The sequence below is a fragment of the Schistocerca americana genome, chromosome 1, assembly GCF_021461395.2.
Source record: "Schistocerca americana isolate TAMUIC-IGC-003095 chromosome 1, iqSchAmer2.1, whole genome shotgun sequence".
NCBI lineage: Eukaryota > Metazoa > Arthropoda > Insecta > Orthoptera > Acrididae > Schistocerca > Schistocerca americana.
In genome coordinates this window covers 983,227,901-983,242,491 of record NC_060119.1, presented here as the reverse complement: position 1 = coordinate 983,242,491, position 14,591 = coordinate 983,227,901, and positions in this window count along the sequence as shown.

Sequence of the window (14,591 nt, the reverse complement as noted above, 5' to 3'; positions counted from 1 at the left end):
GAATACAAAATTCTTTGAACAGGTTTCTACATGATGTCCTTGAATTTACACCACAAATGGTTCTTATTACACGCTCTTGCGCACTAAGAACTTTTGCTCAGTTCTATGAGGTACCTCAGAATATGATCCCGTATGACATAACAGAATAAAAGTAAGCAAAGCATGCAATTTTTTTATGTTTATACCTCCTACATCTGACATCATTCTCACTGCAAATACCTACTTGTTTAGGCACTTAAGCCATTCGGTGGTATGCCCTTCCCGACTGAATTTATTACCGAGTTAAAATCCCAGAAATTTAACACTGTCAATCCCTTCGACTTGTTTGTCTTCATATGTTGTACAAATTCTGGAATAAAATCTCTCACAGGTTCTGAACTACATATAGTGGGCCTTTTCAAAGTTAATGACAATGAATTAGCTTCAAACCATTTTATTAATATAAGTGAAAATTAGATTAGCAGCTATTTCTAAATCTGAACTTGATTTGTTACTTATAGAAATGTTTGTATCCTCTGCAAACAAAACAAACGTAGCATCTGGCAATGTAACACACGAGAAGTCATTAGTGTACACAAGAAAAAGCAATGGACCCAAGACCAAACCTTGAGGAACACAACATGTACCCCATTCCCAATCATATGAAGGCTGATTGCTTACTGCAAAGGGATCTCGCAACGACATCCTTTGTTTCCTGTTAATTAGATAAGACTCAAACCATTTTGTAACATTGCCAGTGACACCTAAATATTCTCCAACAATTATCGTCATCAAATAACCATGCCACACCTGCAGCAACTCTACATCAAAGCAATACTGTACTATTTCAGGAATTTATTTACCAACATATTACAAGCAGCAACTGAACATTACAGACTTTTTTTTAACTTGAATATTTGTCAGTGTCACTAATTATCCCAAATAATCACCATCAATATTAGGGTCGTATCTCATCATTGAAGTCACATAAATGAAAAGACTTGCGTTTTAAAAATGTGAAAGAGCCACACAGAATAGCTTAAATTTTATGAAATTAAGTAAAACTATATGATAGCAGTGTTAATTAACCTTTGCAAATTTAACTACTCTCATTACTTTTTTGAAAAAAAAGACTTATTAATCATTTAAATCAATTTTTCTGACAAGACTATACTATTTATTTTATTTCAAAAGTGTTACGTAATTTTATGAATTCATCTGTGTGTGTGTGTGTGTGTGTGTGTATGTGATTCTTGGCTTTCGAATTTCCAGCATTGCCCGTTTCCATTGGTGTTGATTTTGACGTTTTCAGTGTCCATTTATTAACTTTCTGGTAAAGAGTTCTGCATATTGAAAAGAAATAATCAGTAATACTTGAAAACGGGAAGCATTACAGTGAAGTAACGTTTCTTGATTATTACCGCGATACGTGTCACAATTAGCAAATAACTTTTTTTCTGAATTATTACAAAGTGTTCAGTGTCATGTTAATTAACTTCCAGACGTTTTATAACGTTTTGCATTTTCAGCCAAACTCTCACATTACACTGAGCGTTACTGCTTACAGAATGTTCAATAATTAATTATTACGTAAATTCATACTTTCATTCTGCACAGTCAACTTTATTACTTTTGCTCCAACGTGAGCTAGCGACCATGTTACCTCATTAAGTAACTTGAGTTTCTGTGAACCAACATCACAAAACATGCAGACGGCGGTTTTCATCTCTCCCCAGAATATTGTATTTATAATGGCTAATACTAGGGAAAAAGGGATAGCTAACGCAATTTCGATATCAAAAATAGAGAGAAATATTCCATTTGCACTACGATATCAAATTAATTAACAATTTACAGGTGTCAAATACATCACTTAAAGCACTCACCTCCAGCTTACGATGATCCTTCTTCATAATAAGAACATATTTAAACATTTGAGTATCACTCGCAAACATTATGAAAATCAAGTAATTAAATTTCTACCGTAAATACACCATAGCACTAAATATATCTAAATGAAGATGGTATCTGTTCCTTCGGACACATCCGAATGAACATATACCATCTTCTTATAAATAATACTTACTGGCCAATAATCTTCCTCAGTGCCGATGCACTCTCATTGCTCAAACTCTTACGGGAATTGGCAGATTGATTGCCGCGAGAAATGAGTATATGGGCAGAGGCACTACAAATGTAGTGTGTGGACACTAAATTCGAAATGTGGATCTCACGGGGAGAGTGCCAGAGATAAGTCCTCTGCGCCCTCAATGGCTCAGTTGGATAGAGCATCTGCCATGTAAGCAGGAGATCCCTTGTCCGAGTCCCGATTGGGGCACACATTTTCAACTCTCTCCGTTGATATTTATCATCGCCTGTAAGCAGCTAGTAGTCTGGATTTCATTGTAATTTCAAATATATCTAACGTCTTGTATGCACCAAAATTTCAGAACACAAAGAACCTCCTCCACCACATCGTGTCCACTAAACATACCTGGTGAAAAAATCCAACCAATCCCATACACTCTCAATTGCGATGAGTGCACCATCCACTGACTGCCGGGAGACGCGGTCTCACTGTCCGCCTCTGGCAGTTACATCACATTGTCTGCCGGCACTGGTCAGGAGAGATCTGCACACGTATCGGCCATGCCGACAGCTGCACACCCAGCCTCCATCATCGACATACCGGTCCTACCAAACGCTCAGAGGTTGGAGAGACAGCCACCAAGCAGTCAGGCGACCAATTTACATGGTGTCGAAAAATCACGCAGTGCAAACATCTGTCATATTGAATCTTCTCACGCAACGCATACTTCCGCTTCTGCCGCCGCTCATCCAGCACAATGGTCACTTCGCTAGCCCCCGCTGCTGTGGGCAAGCAGACAGATCAGCTCATTCTTTGCACCTAACCGCATGGCAAGGCCAAACTAATCTGTTACTTCCAGTCACTGAAGACTCGTGACTGCTCATGTCGCCAGCTGCTGCGCACTGCGAGATGAACAACTGTAGCTTGGATGTGTACAGTAGTTAAAACCAGTTCCACCTTGACATAGACCCCCTCCGACCCCGTTTAAAGAAATTCACTTTACCCAATCCGAGACAGGAATGTTGTTGACCATACATCTCAAAGTTCTCATGTGAAATGTAGATGTCTCCCTTTTATAGGAATTCTTTTCGAAGACAGATGAAATCAGGGCATACACATGTTTTCATGAAGCTAAAGTATCATTACTTGCCGTCAAAATCCTGTAAAAGTTTGGCATAATCTGTATTTCTTCTAAATAATCTCTCATCCCGTAAAAGGACTGTTCTAATCAGCTTAATATCTGTTATATCCTGCGTCACAGGACTAGAATACTAAACTCATTTTTGGCTCATGAGAGAGTCCTAGGATCTATGTTTGTCACAGGATGCCTCCTCACTTTCTAACTCCTTAAAGTAACCAAATGCTTCACCACATATGAAGTCTCTAAAGGTAACAGCACAGAGAAGTTGTAAATATCAGGTTTATACTACATATCACTTTATAAATTAGGTAATACAGGTGATTTTATTTTATTTTATTTTTTATTTTTATTTTTTTATTTTTTTTATTTTTTTTACAGTGGTCATCTCTCACTGTGAAGGTGGGAGACTGAAATTTCAATAGAAGATACCGCCACATCGAAAAATGTCTGATTACCAACCCGACTCTCGAATCGTGTCCATGGTACCCTTGCCCTCGGGTCCACCTGCCAGGTTGCATGCCAATGATATCAACCTGATAGGCTAATTAATTAAATTGATCATGAGAGTTACTTTGTATGGCGAGTATTTATTTTTTTTCTTCGGCTGTCGTTTTACAGTCGCCAGGTAGCATAAATGTGAATCCCTCGAGGCAAGACGATGTTCTTTTTGATGAACATTATTGAGAACAGACATTTGAAGCTGACTGCAGAGGGATTCTCCCGCCGTTTACATACATTTCGCGTAAGTACCTCAAAGACAGGATAACAGACATTAGCACCCAGAAGGAGTGTGATTGGAGTAGGAAAGGGAATGACTAGTATACACAGTACAATGGCTTGCGAAGTAAGCATACAGATGTAAATATAAATTTAGCGTACCTATTAAGATGTCACTCCATGCATGAATAGAAACACAAAACTCATGAAAGAATGATGTCTGTTGTTTATAGAGGTAACAAAAGACAGAACTTGTGCTGCTGACTGTCTGTTGGTAAAAATCTTATTATTAGCCCTTAATTTTCTCACTGCAGTCACTTTGTGAGACGAATCTGAGAGGCTGCCCGCAACAGTTAGAAGAAGCGGTATAAAAATCAACTCTCTACTCCCCTTTCGTCAGAATGTCGCTTCTATCGTATTCCCACGAATCTTCCAGTTTTAGATATATAGCACTTGAATCGACATCGTTTCCAAATCAGACCTCTGCTAATTCTCTCGAAGTCCCTTCACATCCCGACAGCACTGCTCCATTAGTTAGAAGGATGTCTAGTTTTCCACCTGCCAGTGCCTAGGTAGAATGCTATAACAACGAGTGCACTAACTTACAGGAGGAACGCTGAGCATATGCGTACTGCACAAAGAAATTCAGAAGCATAACACCCATAATTCATAAGTATCGAATGCCTTTATGTATCCCTATGATCACTATATTTGAAATACGACAGCGTAATGGTGACAGAGAATTCCTTGACTGCACAATGTCTCACTCTCCCTCTACTTTACATTGTACCATTCTACACAGAAAAAATATAAACTATAAAAACTTCGCTAATGTTACCCAGTAGAGAACTCGATAAGATATTACCATGTCCCTCTCTTCCAAAACATCAAAAACAAATACTGTCTGTGTGCTCACATCAAGCATATGTGCTGATTCTATTAAATATACAGGTGTTGGCACAATGGAGCAGGTGTCCAGTGATCGAAATCGCTTTGCACAGACCAGAGTAAAGTTTTGTTGCATGTACTGTAGGACGACCTTATCTCACACACATCAATCACAAGAGAGGGTTCCTGTGTTGTTCTTTCACAAGCAGTTCGATACATTGTTTTTCTGCTGTAACACATCCAATTAGTGTATGACTACCACTTTGCAGACCGCTATACATTTTGCTTTTCCACCATGACTTCGACATTAACATGTTTTGATCCACTGGCTCTCACATAAAGCTGAACATTGCATGCTGTAAACTATGGCGCTCCCACAGAATGGTTGAATAAAAGACAGAAATTGTGTTTCTTATAGACAAAAATGTAGGGAACATACAACATCTGTAAAGCTAATGTAGTATACACAGGGACTACAGCGCCTCACATATCCCTGTCACTAACTGAGAATCACAATGGTCATTTCTACCTAAGCACTGGCAGGTGGAAAACTAGACATCCTTCTAACTAATGGAGCAGTGCTGTCGGGATGTGAAGGGACTTCGAGAGAATTAGCAGAGGTCTGATTTGGTGGGGGCACCTTTTACTAGGTCTATTTATGTCCAAGATGCAGGAGAGGAATGGAGTACATAACATAAATCTTCGTTCATCTAGAGGAGGGCCTCCATCGGTTTGGTGGACATCATTCAGCACACATGCGTTCGACGTCCTCTGCTGACTGTGGTATAGACAGGTTTGCTGTTAACGATCACAGGTAGATAGTGCTTTACGTCAAATACTGAACATACAGTTGTATATGAGTCGAATGCAGGTTATACCACACAACTGATACACCCTTAGAGAAAAAGGGAAAAAAATGGTTGAATGTGTGATAAATGACCTGCTGTAAACTTCCCTCTCTCTTGAATGCATCTCTCTTAAGTCCATAATTAACTCATACCTCGCTACAGCCCCTCTCAACAGATTCATCCAGATGCTTTTTATCATCCTTTCACACAGATTCATGTCAATTTACAGGAAGATCCCTTCTGCAGGAAAGCATCAAAGACGGCAGTCAACTTGCATGTACCCCTATTACCTGAACAGATATACAGCTGAGTGTTGTCAAAAACTATGCAGCAACTTTTTTTAAGGTAACATGTGATCTGAGGCTTTCCCAGAGTATATGCTGTTTGAAGGGTTTCGGCTGTCCAGCCACATACGACTGTCGAATGCCCCTGACATTTCGGCGAGTAACTGTGTATCTGGTGATACTGATGCAATAATATGTGCGCTCTCTGAGGCTAGAATTTCTCTCTCTGGGGTCCAGGTGCGATTCCATACACCGACGGCACGCGGCGCGTTAGGTGGTGGGGGAAGCACAGGCTGCAGTAGGTGGTGGGGGGGGGGGGGGGTGCAGTATCACTTCGGCGGCCGTGACGGAATAGTCTCATGTTCGTTTGCACCGTTGCTACTTGATAGAGGTTAGCATTGGTCCCCAGCTCTTAACGGGGTTGGTAACCAGAGTTCCTGTTCACGAGGTTGGCTGTTACGTGAATTTCTAAGGCCTCTTTGAAGATGCAGACCCAGTAGTTACTTGTGGAGGCTAATAATTTTGTCTCGTCATAATTCGCTCTGTGTCCAGTGTTTATGCAATGTTCTCCTACGGGAGAATGGCTTGAATGGTTCAAATGGCTCTGAGCACTATGGGACTTAGCATCTGAGGTCATCAGACCCCTAGAACTTAGAACTACTTAAACCTAACCAACCTAAGGACATCACACACATCCATGCCCGAGGCAGGATTCGAACTTGCGACCGTAGCGGTCGCGCGGTTCCAGACTGAAGCGCCTAGAACCGCACGGGCACACTGGCCGTCAGAATGGCTTGGTTGGCATAGGAGTGTATAGCGATGGTGTTCTTTGCATTGATCTTCCACCCTTCGAACTATTTGGCCGATATAGGATTTGCCACAGTTCCACGGAATTTTTTATACGTTTCTCTTTCTTGAGGCCGACATTGTCTTTTACCGTTCGTAGTAAGGCGCGCGTCTTAGCCGGTGATCGGAAGACTATGTAGATCTTGTGTTGCCTCAACAGTCTCCGTATTTTGGATGACAAGTTGCCTGTAAAAGGTAGAAACACCATGCCTTTTCTCTCTTCCATTCGTTCTTCATCTTGGTCCCTAATGTACTTCTGTTGTCAGAAGGCCCTTTGAATTTGGCAGTTCCCATATCCATTCTTGCGGAACACAGTCTCCACGTGTTTGAGTTGTGTTGATAGGTTTTGTTCGTCTGAGATCATATGTGCTCGGTGTGTCCAAGGTATTAAGAACTTCGTTTACTTGAGCTGGATGATGGAAGCTGGAATCTTATACACTATGTGATCAAAAGTATCCAGGCACCCCCAAAAACATACGTTTTTCATGTTAGGTGCATTGTGCTGCCACCTACAGCCAGGCACTCCATAACAGAGACCTCAGTAGTCATTAGGCATCGTGAGAGAGCAGAATGGGGCGCTCCGCGGAACTCAGGGACTTTGAACATGGTCAGGTAATTAGGTGTCACTTGTGTCATACGTCTGTACACGAGATTACCACACTCCTACGCATCCCTAGGTCCACTGTTTCCGATGAGATAGTGAAGTGGAAACGTGAAGGGACACGTACAGCACAAAAGCATCCAGGTTGACCTCGTCTATTGACTGACAGATACGCCAACAGTTGAAGATGGTCGTAATATGTAATTAGCAGACATCTATTCAGACCATCACACAGGTTCAAGAATGAGATTTTCACTCTGCAACGGAGTGTGCGCTGATGTGAAACTTCCTGGCAGATTAAAACTGTGAGTCAGACCGAGACTCGAACTCGGGACCTTTGCCTTTTGCGGGCAAGTGCTCTAGCATCTGAGGCTACCCAAGCATGACTCACGACCCACCCCCACAGCTTCAGTTCTGCCAGTACCTCGTCTCCTTCCTTCCAAACTTCACAGAAGCTGTCCTGCGAAACTTGCAGAATTCCTTCCAGAAGTGCTTGTTCTGCAAGTTTCGCAGAAGAGCTTCTGTGAAGTTTGGAAGGTAGGAGATGAGGTAATGGCAGAACTAAAGCTGTGAGGGTGGGTCGTGAGCCGTGCTTTGGTAGCTCAGTTGGTAGAGCACTTGCCTGCAAAAGGCAAAGGTCCCGAGTTTGAGTATCGGTCCGGCACACAGCTTTAATCTGTCAGGAAGTTTCATCACACAGGTATTCCAAACTGCACCAGGATCCACCGCAAGTACTATGAAAGTTAGGCAGGAGGTAAGAAAACTTCAATTTCATGGTCGACCAGCTGCTCATAAGGCACATATCACGCCGGTAAATGCCAAACGACGCCTCGCTTTGTGTAAGGAGCGTATATATTCCACGATTGAACAGTGGAAAAACGTTGTGTGGAATGACTAATAATGGTACACAATGTGGGGATCCGATGGCAGGGGGTGGGTACGTCGAATGCCCGATAAACGTCATCTGCCAGCGTGTTTAGTGCCAACAGAAAAATTCGGAGGTGGTGGTGTTACGGTGTAGTCGTGTTTTTCATGGGCCCCTTGTTTTTCTTGCGTGGCACTATCACAGCACAGGCCTACATTGATGTTTGAAGCACCTTCTTACTTCCCACTGCTGAAGAGCATATCGGGGATGGCGACTGCATCTTTCGACATGATCTAGTACCTGTTCATAACACACGCCCTGTTGCAGAGTGGTTAGGCGAAAATAACATCCCTGTAATGGACTGGCTTGCACAGAGTCCTGACCTGAATCCCATAGAACACCTTTGGGACGTTTTGGAACGGCGGCTTCGTCTCAGGCCTCATCCACCGACATCGATACCTCTCCTCAGTGCAGCACTTCGTGAAAATTGGGCTGCCATTCCCCAAGGAATGTTCCAGTACCTGATTGAATGTATGCCTGCGAGATTGGAAGTCATCATCAAGGCTAAGGGTGGGCTAACACCTTACTGAATTCAACATTACCATTGGACGGCGCCACGAACTTGTAAGACATTTTCGGCCAGGTGTCCGGAGACTTTTGATCATATAGTGCAGGCACAGGTCAGTATGTGTGGCCTTCCGGTACACACAGTGACGTAGAGAGCCATCTGACCTGCGCTGCACTAAGACATCAAGAAAGGGCAGTTGTCCATCCTTCTCAATTTCCATATTGAACTGTATGTTATTATGGATGGAAATTAGATGTTGTAGAAATATTTTTAGTTGGTCCTTTCCATGTGTCCAGATTACCAATGTGTCGTCCAAATATTGCAAGATACATATAGGCTTCAGTTCGGCCATTTCCAGGGCTACTTCTTCGAAACAGTCTATGAATAAGTTGGCTACCACAGCATCGGTGTGCTCATAGTATTGACCTTTGAAGAAAAACTATGTGGTTGGTAACACATGGCTGAAAAGTTGTTTCTGTTCTGCTCCATATTTCTCACTGATTAAGTTGACAGAATCTTCCAGAGGGCCTAGTGTAAATAGTGACACAATAACAAAGTTGACCATGCTGTCAGATTTTTGTGAAGTTATCTCCTTTGGGCGGCCAATAAAGTCTGTCGAATTCAGGATGTGGTGCACACATTTTCCTGCGAAAATGCGTAGCAGGCTCGCCAGACACTGTGCCAGAGGGTACGTCAGTACCCCTATGTTGCCAACTATCGGTCGCATCCCATCTTTGAGCGTCTTTGGAAGGTCATATATCCTAGGTGCTACCTCCGCGCACTGGTGAAGTCTCTCGATGTCCCTATTCTCGAACGCGCCGTTTTTCAGTAAGTTGGAGGTGCTTTGTTGTATCTCTTTACTAGGGTCTGTTTTAATTTTCCGATATGCTGGATCCTCTAGTAATTGCAGCATCTTCCGTTCATAGCCACGTCTTTCACGAATGACACTAGCGTTCCCCTCGTCCGTGAGGAGAACGACAATCTCTACATCTTCTGTGAGATTGCCTAGTGTTGTTCTTTCCGCTCTGGAGATGTTGCTTCTGGCCGGTGTTGCTCTCGAAAGACTCCGGCATGTTTCCCTCTTGATTTCTTGAGCCTTGTCGTCTGGTAGTCTGTTCTACTGAAGATATTATTTCAGTGAATTGGAGAGTTGAGGTGTTGGCGCAAAGTCGAACCCGTTTTCAAGTATGGCTATAGCTGTGTCCTCAGTGGTTTCCCTATGAGACGAATCATGGTGCATCGGGTGGTCTCTGTCTCTTCTTGTGGTTTGCCAGGTAGACGTGCAAAATTAGTGATTTGCCCCACCATGGCTTTCGAGTGCATCCAGTCGAGTTGGGTCCAGGAGACGCCCTGCGCCGAATCCCAGGTGTATTCTTGAGGCACGAAGGATAATCATAGGTGAAAGAGCAGCAGTTTCTTGGGCTACCTGTCGAATCATTGTCAGGTGTAGCAAATCCGTTCCCTGACCAGGGACAGGCTGACTCTTCGTTCGATACGATTCACTGAAGATGTGCATATATGATGCACGGCTTTGGCAAAAATAGATATAGTGTGACTGTCCCTGCACCTTAACAGGAATGCGAGAGAACTTAGCAGACGTCCTTTCTGCTTTCGAAGCTTATCTAGTTTCTTCAACAGATGGTACATATCTGTCCTGTAGAGGTTGGTAATATGTGATGTGAGGCTTTCCCAGCGTATATACTGATTGAAGAGTTCTCGTGCGTCCGGTCAGATACAATCGCCGAATGTCCACGATATATTGGCGCATAACGATTCTGACATCATCAGGTGGTGCTAATGCAAACATCTGCCCGCTCTTTAGTATTTATCTTTCGCAGATCCGAGTGCAATTTGTGAGGTAATGGGTGAATTGCGGCGCCCTGAAAATATTCTAAGTTGGCGTGGTCGCACAGGCCGCTCGGCCAGCCGCGGCCCGGCAGCAAACACGTGGTGGCGAACGTTAACCGAACGAGAGGGTTAGCCCCAGCGCATGGTCCAGCCGCGCGGCTGGGAATCCCATTGTGACGCTGTGTCAATGAAGGAGACACGCCGGGAGTGCCAAAGATAGAGGACTTTGTGAAACCTTAATGGCAGACATTTCACAGTTCGTGTAGAAATTAATAGTAGCCAGATGAATCATGATACCTCAAAAAGAAACATGTACATTACCATTATTTGCACGACGATTCTGATGGTGTTATCATATTTTCAATATCTTTATTAGTTTAAAGTTAAGTATTTGGCTGTAAATTATACAAGTAACACGCGCAACGAATTTCCAAAATCTGAAAGGTTCATCTGAGTTCTTCGATCTGCATGTCTTTAGAAAGCTATTAGTGTAAACCTAAGTTGGTATGAATTACAGGCTTGTAACTTGAATAGTACATGAGTTACTGGAGGTCAAAGTGGCCGATTACTATCGATCGTGTCAGGCCATAAGTACTCCACAGTTACACGAGAAAACGGTAGCAGCATGCTTATAAATATATTTATTCATCTATGTCTTTGTTTATATCCGATATATACTATTCGTGAAGAAATTGGTTAAATATTTATTGTATTTTAGAAAGCACAGAAACATTAGGCTAATGGCCTACCTTTTGTTCTATTCCTTTGATGTATGTTTATTTAATTTGTTTATGTATCTAATAATGTGTGTTAGAGCATGTTTATGGTTCAGCCGCAGGAATATTTATTTAATTTCAAGTTATTTAAACGTAACTCCAGTATTTCGTATGCGTTTCATTATGTTTGTGTGGGTGCGTTGGATTGAAGATATGGCACGAGCGCTCTAGCCAGTCACGGCGCTCGTGAATGGGGAGACTGGATGGAAGCTAGTTCGAGAGAGAGTTCGGGGGAGTACGGCACACGACACGGGAGCTGTTCGGCGCGACGGTGCGACGGACGCGGAGTCGGCGGAAGGACTTGGAGAGTGGAGCGGTTTGTGCGTGGTCGTAAGAGATAGAAATACTTCGGAGTGCCGACTTGTGAACTTGTGAGATTTCCGTGGTTTCTACAGAAAAGACGTAGTACGCGTTTGGAAGTGAATATCTCGCGAGCTATATTGTTGTTCATAACTAATTCGTGAAGTAGGAATCTATTGTTTCCCTGTTATTTAACTTATATTTTATATAATTGCTGGACTATCGACACAAGTAAGTGTTTTGCAGAAATATACCGCATTCTCAAAAGTACTCCTGCTATCGTACTCATCATTTAAAGTGGTTAAGATAGTACCTGCAGATTTTATTTAATTGCTATCTTTCATTGATAAATTTACTTGTTACTTTCATAATTCGCTATTGCCGAGTGACAGAAATCTTCGACCATTCGATTCATGTGTGTATTCTTATCGTATACTCTAGACTCAGCAGCATTTGGCCTGTAATGCGGCAACTACATATCCCAGCCCCTAGACAACGAAACCAGTCAAAACTTTTAATATTTCAATGTTGAGTCTGGGGGTACATAGTTGAGGGCCACCGATATCATTTCATTTCATATTTATTTTTGAAAGCCCGCAGTTTCCATGCGCCGACGGCGGGCAGCGCGTAGTCTGCCTTAAGGTGTGGGGGGGGGGGGGGGGGGGATCCGCAGTATCTCTTCGGCCTACGGTCGTCGAATGCCCATGACATTTCGGCGAATAACTATTTCGCCATCATCAGATGGTGCTGATGCAGAGATCTGTCCATTCTCTGACAGGTGCGATTCCTTGTGCCTTGTGGTGGGAGAAACAGAGGCTGCAGTAGGTGGTGGAGGAAGAGAGGGGATGGGCGCAGTATCTCTTCGGCGGCCGTAGCGGAATGACCTCCTGTCCGACTGCATCATTGCTCCGTGTCAGAGTTTAGTACTGGTTCCCAGGCCTTACTGAGCTGGTAACCAATGTCCATGTTGATGAGGTGGTTGATTACACGAATTTTTATGGCATCTTTGAAGATGCAGGCCTAGTAGTTACTTGTGAAGGCTATTACTTTTATCCTGTCCTAATTCACTGCGTGTTCAGTGTTTATGCAATGTTTCGCTAGGGCAGACTGGCTTTGTTGGCATAGCTGTGTCTAACGTTGGTGTTCTTTGCATTGATCTTCCACCGTGCGAACTGTTTGGCTGCCACAGACGCACGGAATTTTGTATATCCCCTCATTCTTGAGCTGATATCATCTTTCACCATTCCTAGTACGGCTCGCATCTTAGCCAGTGGTTGGAAGACTGCGTCGATATTGCGTTGCCTCAACAGTCTCCCTGTTCTCGACGATACCTTGCCTTCAAAGGTAGAAATGCCAGGCCTTTTTTATCTTCTTTCATTTATTTTTGCTCTTGGTCCCTACTGCGCTTCTGTTGCCAGAAGGCCCTTTGGATTTGGCGGTTGCCGTTTCCATTCCGCGGAACACAGCCTCCAGATGTTTGAACTCCATTGATAGGTTTTGTTTGTCTGAGATCGTATGTGCTCTGTGTGCCAAGGTATTAAGAACTCCGTTTATTTGAGCTGGGTGGTGGCAGCTGGTATCTTAAAGGTACAGGTCAGTGTTTTTATGGTCTCGTAGTTCACACTGTGACCTAGTGAGCGATCTCACCTGTGCTACACTGGGACATCAAGAATGGATAGTTGTCCATCTTTCTCCATTTCCACAGTAAACTGTATCTTATTATGGATGGAATTTAGATGTTGCAGAAATATTTGTAGTTGGTCCTTTCCACGTGTCCAGATTACCAATGTGTCGCCCACATATCTGAAGAAACTTACAGGCTTCAGTTCAGTCGCTTCCAGGGCTACTTCTTCGAAACTCTCCATGAATAGGTTGACTGCCATCAGAAAGGGAGGGCTCCCCATGGCCATCCCATCGGTCTGCTCATAGTATTGACCATTTAAGACAAAGAAGGTCACATTCCTGAAAAGCTGTTTCTGTTCTGCCTCGTGTTTCTCACTCATTAAATTGATAGAATCTTGCAAGGGGACTCATGTATACAGGGTGGTCCATTGATAGTGACTGGGCCAAATATCTGACGAAATAAGCATCAAACGAAAAAACTAAACAGCATGAAACTCGTCTAGCTTGAAGGGGGAAACCAGATGGCGCTAAGGTTGGCCTGCTAGATGGCGCTGCCCTAGGTCAAACGGATATCAACTGCGTTTTTAAAAAATAGGAACCCCCATTTTTTTATTACGTATTCGTGTAGTACGTAAGGAAATATAAATGTTTTACTTGGACCACTTTTTTCGTTTTGTGATAGATAGCGCTGTAATAGTCACACACGTATAAGTACGTGGTATCACGGTATTTGCTTCGTGATACATTACCCGTGTTAAAATGGACCGTTTACCAATTGCAGAAAAGGTCGATATCGTGCTGATGTATGGCTATTGTGATCAAAATGCCCAACGGGCGTGTGCTATGTAAGCTGCTCGGTATCCTGGACGACATCATCCAAGTCTCTGGACCGTTCGCCGGATAGTTCAGTTATTTAAGGAAACAGGAAGTGTGCAACCACATGTGAAACTTGAACCACGACCTGCAACAAATGATGATGCCCAAGTAGGTGTTTTAGCTGTTGTCGCGGCTAATCCGTCAGTAGCAGACAAACTGCGCGAGAATCGGGAATCTCAAAAACGTCGATGTTGAGAAGGCAACGACTTTGAACGTCGTGTACAGTTCCGTCACTGGGCACAAGTGCAATTACGGGACGATGATAGATTTTTTGCAACGCGTTCTATTTAATGAAGCGTCATTCACCAACAGCGGTAACGTAAACCGGCATAACATGCACTA